This window comes from Chelonia mydas, chromosome 4 (assembly GCF_015237465.2).
Source record: "Chelonia mydas isolate rCheMyd1 chromosome 4, rCheMyd1.pri.v2, whole genome shotgun sequence".
Taxonomy (NCBI): domain Eukaryota; kingdom Metazoa; phylum Chordata; order Testudines; family Cheloniidae; genus Chelonia; species Chelonia mydas.
The window spans coordinates 141,082,716-141,093,601 of NC_057852.1; the positions used below are offsets into that span (position 1 = coordinate 141,082,716).

General features: G+C 54.8%; 1 long non-coding RNA gene across 1 annotated transcript; it reads left to right on the top strand.

Annotated features, from left to right (window-relative positions):
- Positions 1-2,430: 2,430 nt before the first annotated feature.
- On the top strand, positions 2,431-8,223 carry LOC119566164. Its single transcript, XR_005225283.2, has 4 exons — positions 2,431-2,985; positions 4,225-4,290; positions 6,820-6,951; positions 7,853-8,223. It is a non-coding gene; the product is annotated as an uncharacterized LOC119566164 (long non-coding RNA).
- The last annotated feature ends 2,663 nt before the right edge of the window (positions 8,224-10,886 follow it).

A 10,886-nucleotide genomic window follows, 5' to 3' on the forward strand; every position in this document is an offset into this window, starting at 1 on the left:
ATCATGGAGCAGGTCCTCAAGGAATCAATTCTGAAGCACTTAGAGGAGAGGAAAGTGATCAGGAACAGTCAGCATGGATTCACCAAGGGCAAGTCATGCCTAACTAATCTAATTGCCTTCTATGACGAGATAACTGGCTCTGTGGATGAAGGGAAAGCAGTGGATGTGTTATTCCTTGACTTTAGCAAAGCTTTTGACACGGTCTCCCACAGTATTCTTGCCAGCAAGTTAAAGAAGTATGGGCTGGATGAATGGACGATAAGGTAGATAGAAAGCTGGCTAGATTGTCGGGCTCAACGGGTAGTGATCAATGGCTCCATGTCTGGTTGGCAACCAGTATCAAGTGGAGTGCCAGTATCAAGGGTCGGTCCTAGGGCCGGTTTTGTTCAATATCTTCATTAATGATCTGGAGGATGGTGTGGATTGCACCCTCAGCAAGTTTGCGGATGACAGTAAACTGGGAGGAGAGGTAGATACACTGGAGGGTAGAGATAGGATACAGAGGGACCTAGACTAATTAGAGGATTGGGCCAAAAGAAATCTGATGAGGTTCAACAAGGACAAGTGCAGAGTCCTGCACTTAGGATGGAAGAATCCCATGCACCGCTACAGACTAGGGACCGAATGGCTCGGCAGCAGTTCTGCAGAAAAGGACCTAGGGGTTACAGTGGACGAGAAGCTGGATATGAGTCAACAGTGTGCCCTTGTTGCCAAGAAGGCCAATGGCATTTTGGGGTGTATAAGTAGGGGCATTGTCAGCAGATCGAGGGATGTGATCGTTCCCCTCTATTCGACATTGGTGAGGCCTCATCTGGAGTACTGTGTCCAGTTTTGGGCCCCACACGACAAGAAGGATGTGGAAAAATTGGAAAGAGTCCAGCGGAGGGCAACAAAAATGATTAGGGGACTGGAACACATGACTGATGAGGAGAGATTGAGGGAACTGAGATTGTTTAGTCTGCAGAAGAGAAGAATGAGGCAGGTTTTCAACTACCTGAAAGGGGGTTCTAAAGAGGATGGATCTAGACTGTTCTCAGTGGTGGCAGATGACAGAACGAGGAGTAATGGTCTCAAGTTGCAGTGGGGGAGGTTTAGGTTGGATATTAGGAAAAACTTTTTCACTAGGAGGGTGGTGAAGCACTGGAATGCATTACCTAGGGAGGTGGTGGAATCTCCTTCCTTTGAGGTTTTTAAGGTCAGGCTTGACAAAGCCCAGGCTGGGATGATTTAGTTGGGGATTGGTCCTGCTTTGAGCAGGGGGTTGGACTAGATGACCTCCTGAGGTCCCTTCCAACCCTGATCTTTGATGATTCTATGATTCTATGATGGGAGGGCATGCTCTGTGCTGGGGGCTGTCTCTCCTCGCCAGGTTCGGGAGGTGGGGAATGAGTCGGTGCCCTGCTCAGAACTCCCCTGGGCCACAGCCCTGAGCCCGGTGCACTGGTTACTCCGGGCCCACTTGGCCCACGTGTTCCTGCAGGGTGTGAAATGGGAACAAAGATGGGTCAATGCTATGAGCCCTAGTCTGGGGCAGCCCCTGTTGTACTGTGTTCTAGCCAGTCAGTGGGGTATGGGGCTGGCTGGCTGGTAGGCAGGCAGCATATGTAGCTGGCTAGCTTGCTGATGGGGTATGGGGCAGGCTGGCTGGCTGGTGGGGTATGGGGCTGGCTGGTGGGGTATGGGGCTGGCTGGCAGGGTATGGAGCAAGCTGGCTGGCTGGTGGGGTATGGGGCTGGCTGTTTGGCTGGTGGGGTATGGGGCAGGCTGGCAGGGTATAGGGCAAGCTGGCTGGCTGATAGGGTATGGGGCTGGTTGGCAGGGTAGGGGGTGGGTTGGCTGGCTGGTGGAATGAGGGGCGGGGTTGCTGGGATATGCAGCTGGCTGGCTGGTGGGGTATGGGGCAAGCTGGCTGGCTGGTGGGGTATGGAGCTGGCTGTTTGGCTGGTGGGGTATGGGGAAGGCTGGCAGGGTATCAGGCAAGCTGGCTGGCTGATAGGGTATGGGGCTGGTTGGTGGGGTAGCGGGTGGTTTGGCTGGCTGGTGGAATGTGGGGCGGGTTGCTGGGATATGCAGCCAGCTGGCTGGTGGGGTACGGGGCAGGCTGGTGGGGTATGGGGCAAGCTGGCTGGCTGGTGGGGTACGGGGAAGGCTGGTGGGGTACGGGGCAAGCTGGCTGGCTGGTGGGGTATGGGTCTGGTTGGTGGGATATGCTGCCGGCTGGCTGGTGGAATGTGGGGCTAGTTAGCAGGGTATGGGGGTATAAGGCCTAAGGCCTTTGTCTGCAGGCAGGTTAGGAGAGCAGCAGCCATGAACCAAGAAGCAGGAAGTCACATCCTTACAGTCCATCTAAATTACATTAAAATGATGTCATATCGGGCTGTTAAGGAAGCTCCTGTCCTAACAGCTCCCACCATCACCAGAGAGAGAAACAGAGCTTAAGATGGTTAAAGAAAACTTAGTTTGATAGAATTCTGTCTGGCAAGAAACCACTTATCAACAGTTGTGGTTGTGAAACCCTCATTTCTTTATTGTTTTGTCTTTATGGCCCCCATTTCTCTATTGTTTGTCTCTATGGTCTCTGTCTGGCTCTTTGATTGTGTCTGTCTGTTGCATAACTAATTTTGCTAGGTGTAAATCAATTAAGGTGGTGGGGTATGATTGGTTAAAAGATTGTTTTACAACATGTTAGGATTGGTTAGAGAATTGTTTAGTAATAACTTAGTACAATGATTGGTTAAGGTACAGCTAAGCAGGACTCAAGTTTCTCTATTTAAACTGGGGTCCGAGAAGGAGACCAGCAGAAGGAACAGAAGAAGAAGAAGAAGGAAAGACCTGGAAGAAGAAGAAGAACTCACCTCTAAGACACAGCCTAAGATCAGAGCTGTTAAGAATCCTCTGCACGACTGAGATGTGCAGCAACCAGAATCCAGACGAGACCGACCTTGCCTGGCCGACAGGGAAAGTCCGCCTGCCTGATCAGGACCGGTGAGCCTAGCACTGTATGCTTAGTGTGCGTATTCTGCTTGGTAATAGTTAATAAATAGAGGATAAGGATATTACTGTGTAAGGCTCTTTCACTGGTGAAAGGTCCTGCACAGAGAGTATGTCCTGAGCCCTAGGAATTGGGTAAGGGTGGGTGCCCTAGTGTGTGTTAAACAGAGAATGTGTGCAGGTAACAGGGCGGGCTGGGTGACTGGTGGGGTATGCGACTGGTTGGCAGGGTATGAAGTGGGCAGGCTGGCTGGTGGGGTGTGGGGCTCGCTAGCTGGTGGGGTGGGGGACTGGCTGGCAGGGTAGGATTAGAAAACCTGCCTTATAAGTGATAGACTCAAGAAGCTCAATCTATTTAGCTGAACAAAGAGAAGGTTAATGCCTGAACTGTTCCCAGTGTATGAGTACCTACATGGGGAATAAACATTTAATAACGGGCTCTTCAATCTAGCAGACAAAAGTAGAAGCCAATCCAATGGCTGGAAGTTGAAGTTAGAGGAATTCAGCCGGGAAATAAGGGGTAAATGTTTAACAGGGAGGGGAATTAACCATTGGAACACATCACCAAGGGTCGTGGGGGATTCTCCATCCCTGGCCATCTCTCAATCAAGATTGGACGTTTTGCTACAACCTCTGCTCTAGGTATGATTTGGGGCTGGTTTCTGGCCTGTGCCATGCAGGAGGTCAAACCAGATGGTCACAAAGGTCCCTGCTGGCCTTGCAAGCGATGAGTCTATGGATTAATGGATGAAGAGGGTAAAATTGTTACGATGATGCAGAAAAAGCAGAAGTGTTTCATAAATATTTATTTTTTATATCTGGAAAGGAGCAAGAAGAAGTATTCGTATCATGTGAGGATGATGAAATACTTTCCAGGCCATTATTAACCAAAGAGGATGTAAAACAACAACTACCAGGGGGGATAAACATTTTCAAATCAGCAGGCCCAGATAACTTGCACCCATGAGTCCTGAAAGAGTTGGCTGAAGAGCTCTCTGGCCTGCTGAGGTTGATTTGAAATCAACCTGGGAACCCTGGGGAAATTCCAGAAGGCTGGCAGAGTGCTACCTCTATGGCACGCTTCCAGAGGGCAGCTGGGCTGACCTGGGTCACCATATGCTGGTTAGCCTGGCGTCAATCATGGGCAAAATCATGGGAAAGCCGATATGGGAGTCAAATGACAAAGAAGAAAAGGTGGGAATGTTATTAATGGCGGATGACGTGTTTTTACAGAAAACAGGTTTTGTCCAGCAAACCTGAATCAATTCTTCGATGACATAAGAAGATTGGCTGACGGAGGTAACTGCATACATGAAACATACTGACAGGTTCCAGAGGAGCAGCCGTGTTAGTCTCTATCCGCAAAAAGAACAGGAGGACTTGTGGCGCCTTAGAGACTAACCAATTTATGTGAGCATTAGCTTTCGTGAGCTACAGCTCACTGCATCAGATGCATGCCATCCATGTAGCTCACGAAAGCTTATGCTCACATAAATTGGTTAGTCTCTAAGGTGCCACAAGTCCTCATAGAATCATAGAATCATAGAATATCAGGGTTGGAAGGGACCTCAGGAGGTCATCTAGTCCAACCCCCTGCTCAAAGCAGGACCAATCCCCGACTAAATCATCCCAGCCAGGGCTTTGTCAAGCCTGACCTTAAAAACCTCTAAGGATGGAGATTCTACCACCTCCCTAGGTAACACATTCCAGTGTTTCACCACCCTCTTAGTGAAAAAGTTTTTCCTAATATCCAACCTAAACCTCCCCCACTGCAACTTGAGACCATTACTCCTCATTCTGTTATCTGCTACCACTGAGAATAGTCTAGAACCATCCTCTCTGGAACCACCTCTCAGGTAGTTGAAAGCAGCTATCAAATCCCCCCTCATTCTTCTCTTCCGTAGACTAAACAATCCCAGTTCCCTCAGCCTCTCCTCAGCCTCTCCTCATAAGTCATGTGTTCCAGACCCCTAATCATTTTTGTTGCTCTCCGCTGGACTCTTCTTGTCGTGTGGGGCCCAAAACTGGACACAGTACTCCAGATGAGGCCTCACCAATGTCGAATAAAGGGGAACGATCAATGTCCCTCGATCTGCTGGCAATACCCCTACTTATACACCCCAAAATGCCCTTGGCCGCCTTGGCAACAAGGGCACACTGCTGACTCATATCCAGCTTCTCATCCACTGTCACCCCTAGGTCCTTCTCTGCAGAACTGCTGCCTAGCCATTCGGTCCCTAGTCTGTAGCTGTGCATTGGATTCTTCCATCCTAAGTGCAGGACCCTGCACTTATCCTTGTTGAACCTCATCAGATTTCTTTTGGCCCAATCCTCCAATTTGTCTAGGTCCCTCTGTATCGTATCCCTACCTGCCACTGTATCTACCACTCCTCCTAGTTTAGTATCATCCGCAAATTTTCCTGAGAGTGCAATCCACACCATCCTCCAGATCATTTATGAAGATATTGAACAAAACGGGCCCCAGGACTGACCCTTGGGGCACTCTACTTGATACCAGCTGCCATCTAGACTTGGAGCCATTGATCACTACCCGTTGAGCCCGACAGTCTAGCCTACTTTCTACCCACCTTATAGTGCATTCATCCAGCCCATACTTCTTTAACTTGCTGACAAGAATACTGTGGGAGACCGTGTCAAAAGCTTTGCTAAAGTCAAGAAACAATACATCCACTGCTTTCCCTTCATGCACAGAACCAGTAATCTCATCATAGAAGGCGATTAGATTAGTCAGGCATGACCTTCCCTTGGTGAATCCATGCTGACTGTTCCTGATCACTTTCCTCTCGTGTAAGTGCTTCAGGATTGATTCCTTGAGGAGCTGCTCCATGATTTTTCCAGGGACTGAGGTGAGGCTGACTGGCCTGTAGTTCCCAGGATCCTCCTTCTTCCCTTTTTTAAAGATGGGCACTACATTAGCCTTTTTCCAGTCGTCCGAGACTTCCCCCGATCGCCATGAGTTTTCAAAGATAATGGCCAATGGTTCTGCAATCACAGCCGCCAACTCCTTCAGCACTCTCGGATGCAGCACATCCGGCCCCATGGGCTTGTGCACGTCCAGCTTTTCTAAATAGTCCTGAACCACTTCTTTCTCCACTGAGGCTGGTCCCCTCCCCCCGTGCTGGGCTGCCCAGCGCGGCCGTCCGGGAGCCGACCTCCTGTTCTTTTAATGAAGCGCACTGGGAGCCTTTTGTAAGTCATTTGACTTAGTGCCGCAAAACGTTCTGATCACAAAATTAGCTGATCACACAGCATCAGCAGAACACAAGCTGAATGGATTAAGAACTGGCTAACTGACAGACCTCCTAAAATAGTGGACGATCACCATTGAATGGAGGCATTTTTAGGGGGGCCCACAGAAATCAGTACGGGCCCGACTCTAGTCACCATCTTCACCATTGATCTGGAAGTAAATATGGAATCCTGCTGTTACAGTGTGTGGATGACACAAAGATTGGTGGTAAATAACGATGAGGACAGAGGAACAGAGACTTGGATCGCTTGGTACGCTGGGCCCACTCCAACAAATGGGTTTAATGCATCCAAATGTGAAGTTCTACATCAAATGATCTTGATACATTGGAGAATTGGACTGAAATAAATAGGATGAAATTCAATAAAACACATGCAAACAACTGCACTTAGGAAGGAAAAATCAAACACCCAGCTACAAGCGGGGGACTCCCTGGCCAGCCGGTCACGCTACTGGAAAGGAACTGGGGGTCTAGTGGGTCGCAGATCGAGTGTGGGCTGATAATGTGCTGCAGTGGCGTAAGAAGCTAAGATCTTTCTGGGGTGTCTCAACCGCAGGTCATTGTCCCACTCTGCTCGGCACTGGGGAGGCCTCAGCTGGAGTCCTGTGTCCAATGCTGGGCACCGCGCTTCGGGAAGGAGGTGGACAAACTGAAGAGTCCAGAGGAGAGCAAGAAAAAGGGAAGCCAGGTGAGAAAGCCTGACCTGTGTGGACAGGTGGAAAGAATTGGGCATGTTTGGCCAAGAGAAGAGAAGGCTAAGGGGGGACCTGATCACAGTCTGCAGATATGCACAGATTGTTATAAAGAGGACGGCGACCAATTGTTCCCCATGTCCACCACGGGTAGGACAAGACGTTGTCGCGTTCGTTTGCACTACAGAGAGATTCAGGTTAGATGAGAGGAAAAACCATCTGAACTCTCGGGGGAGCTAAGCTCTGGAACAGGTGTCTGGAGGAGCTTGTGGAATCTCATCACTGGAGGTTTTTACCAACAGGTGGGACAAACCCGCATCGGGGCCCTCTGGATTTACTTGGTCCTGCCACAGCCAGGGGCCTGGGCTAGATTTCCAGCCATTTTGTGGTGGAGGACCAAGGACTGCAGGCCATAGCTACAGAATCGGGGCTGGATCCTGGACAAAGATCCTAGGGGTGGTAGTGGAGAAGCGTCTGACCATGAGCTGCCAGGGCGCTGCTGGGAGCTATCAATGGGCGTAGTGGGCAGGGGCAGGGAGATGCTTTTCCCTCTGCATACGGCAGAGGGGAGACCGACGCTGGATCCTGGGTCCAGTTCTGGTGCCAACATTTTTTAAAGATTTTGGAAAATTGTAGAGGGGCAGAAAGGAGCCACCAAAGGATTCAAGGGCTGGAGAAAACGTGTGACGGTGGGAGGTGGAAGGCAACCTGGTTAGTTTAGCAGAAGGAAGAGTGAGGGGTGACGTGATCACATGGGTAGGTACCTCCCTGGGGAGAAAATCCCCAGGGACTGACGGGCGCTGGAGCCTAGCGGACAGAGGCCGAACACGAGCCAGTGGCTGGAAGTCGAAACCAGACACATTCCAATTCGAACGAAGGCCCCCTTTTTTTTCACAGTGCAGGTGATCGGCCGTTGCAACAACTCCCGAGGGCAGTGGGCAAGTCTCCATCCCTTGACGTCTCCAAGTCCAGCTGGCGGCCTTTCTGAAGACGTTTGAGCACAACACAGTAGGGCCCTGCAACCCAACCCAGCCCAGCCCCGATGGGGTCCAACACAAGCCTTGGGTTTGGGTCAGGTCAGGAAACGCCCCAGCCCCAGGGGCTCAGGCAGGGTGGGGCTGAAGCAGTGGCCCCCGCCCCCGCTGGCCGCCTCCCTGCACTGGGTGCGCTGCGGAGTGAGTGAGTCGCAGCGCCCCTCGCTGGGCAGCACGCACACAGCAGGAGCGGGCACACAGCCGCCCGCGCCGGTGCCCACCCCCTGGGCAGGAGGAGCCCACCCCAGGACAGGGGGCAGCAACACGGACTCAGGTTTGTAGGAAAGGGTCAGCGTCGGGTTGGAAAATGACAGGGTTCCCGGGCTCAGGTCGGGTGGGTTTGGGTCCAGATCAAGCGTAACGATGTGGCCCTAGCTGACTTCTCCAACCCCAGTTATTGGGCTGCCGGGGAACAGGGCCGTTCTCTGGGCAGCAGGTCAGACGGGATCAGCTAACAGTCCGGTCTGGCCATGAGCTCTCACTGACCTGTCCAAGCCTGTCCTAGGATCTCTGGGGCATGTCCCTGGGACAGTGGGGGCAGGGACCTGCCCCCGATCATTGCGGGCCCTGCTCCCCCATGCCAAAGGCATGCAGGGACTAGTGCCCCTCCTCCTCAATCTGGGTTACTGCCCCTGGGTTACTGCCCACCCCCTGGGCCAGGAGGCACCTGCACGCTGACCACTGTGGGGCCTGCCCTGGATCACTGCCTTGGGGCTGGCTGCGCAGAGATGCTCGGAGCTCCCCTCCACCCAGCCAAGCAGCAGGGACAGCACCCTCCTCCCTGCCCCATCCATGGGGTGGGGAGCTCAGAGGAGGAGGCCTGGGGGTGCAGGGGGTGCGGGGTGCTGGGAGGAGGAGGCCTGGGGGTGCAGGAGGTGCGGGGTGCTTGGAGGAGGCTTGACAAAGCCCTGGCTGGGATGATTTAGTTGGGGATTGGTCCTGCTTTGAGCAGGGGGCTGCACTAGATGACCTCCTGAGGTCCCTTCCAACCCTGATATTCTATGATTCTATGAGGAGGCCTGGGGGTGCAGGGGGTTCAGGGTGCTTGGAGGAGGAAGCCTGGGGGTGCAGGGGGTTTGGGGTGCTGGGCGCTCGGAGGAGGAAGCCTGGGGGTGCAGGGGGTTCGGGGTGTTCGGAGGAGGAGGCCTGGGGGTGCAGGGGGTTCGGGGTGCTCGGAGGAGGAGGCCTGGGGGTGCAGGGGGTTCGGGGTGCTGGGCGCTCGGAGGAGATAGCCTGGGGGTGCAGGGGGTTCGGGGTGCTCGGAGGAGGAGGCCTGGGGGTGCAGGGGGTTCGGGGTGCTCGGAGGAGGAGGCCTGGGGGTGCAGGGGGTTTGGGGTGCTTGGAGGAGGAGGCCTGGGGGTGCAGGGGGTTCGGGGTGCAGGGGGTTCAGGGTGCTCAGAGGAGGAGGCCTGGGGGTGCAGGGGGTTCGGGATGCTGGGTGCTCAGAGGAGGAGGCCTGGGAACCAGAGAACTGTCCTCCACCCACCCCGCACCTGGGTGTGCCAGCCCCCCAGCCCTGCGCACTGGAGCCCCGACTCCCAGGGCAGGCTGCAGTTTGGCCCGCAGGAGGCAGGCTGTGCCCACAAGGTGGCGTCAAAGGGAAATGCATGGAACTAAAGGACGAGGGTCAGCACTGGGGCCCTGCTGCCTGAAGATGGGAGGAGGTGGGGGCTGGGGGCTGGGTGCTTGGAGGAGGGGGAATGAGTGCATGGAGTTCGGGGGTACTCAGATGAGAGGTGCATTGGAGCTGGGGGGCTGTGTGCTGAGATGGGGGCTGGGTCTGGGGAGCTGTGTGCTGAGATGGGGGCTGGGAGTTGGGGGGCTGTGTGCTGAGATGGGGAAAGGGCTGGGGGCTGGGGGGCTGTGCTGAGATGGGGGCTGTGTGCTGAGATGGGGGCTGGGTCTGGGGAGCTGTGTGCTGAGATGGGGGCTGGGAGTTGGGGGGCTGTGTGCTGAGATGGGGAAAGGGCTGGGGGCTGGGGGGCTGTGCTGAGATGGGGGCTGTGTGCTGAGATGGGGGCTGGGTCTGGGGAGCTGTGTGCTGAGATGGGGGCTGGGAGCTGGGGGGCTGTGTGCTGAGATGGGGGCTGGGTCTGGGGAGCTGTGTGCTGAGATGGGGGCTGGGAGTTGGGGGGCTGTGTGCTGAGATGGGGAAAGGGCTGGGGGCTGGGGGGCTGTGCTGAGATGGGGGCTGTGTGCTGAGATGGGGGCTGGGTCTGGGAGGCTGTGTGCTGAGATGGGGGCTGGGGCTGGGGGATCGGGGGCTGTGTGCAGGGGTAGAGGATGGTGTGTATATGGAACTGCACAGGATCATCTGTGGGCACTCGGGGTGGAAGGTGGGGGTGCCAAGGATCTGGGACCTCTTGTTTCCCCCACCCCTGCTGGGCCCAGCCCCGCCATCTCACCAGCCCCCAAGAGGCAGTGAGGAGCAGCAGCCTCCCTGGGCTCCTGGCACAGTGGAGCGGGGTGTGCGTGGGAACAGGCCAGTCGGCCAGCATGCCGGAGACACCCATGAGCCGAGCCCTGACACCCGCACAGCAGGGGCCTGAGAGCGGATGCTGGGGACGGCCTGCCCGCCCACCGAGATCAGCCCTGGGCAACTGGCCAGTGGCAGGGGAGGGAGCCTTCGAACGAGGCAGGATACCGGGGTAGATGGGCCCCTGGATCTGGCCCAGGTTGGGGAGAGGATTACTGAGCTCGATGGGCCCATGGGTCCGGTCCAGGGCTGGGGGTGGGGATGCCAGGTTGTACAGAGAAGCGTGGAAGGAGCTGGGCTGCTGGGCCAGGCTCGGCTGAGATGGAGCAGGACTGTATGGCCCGGTGGTTTGTTGCGGGGGGGGGCAGCCCCAGCCACTCCCCCTGCGTGCCCGGGTACGGCCAGGATGGGTCTCATCCCA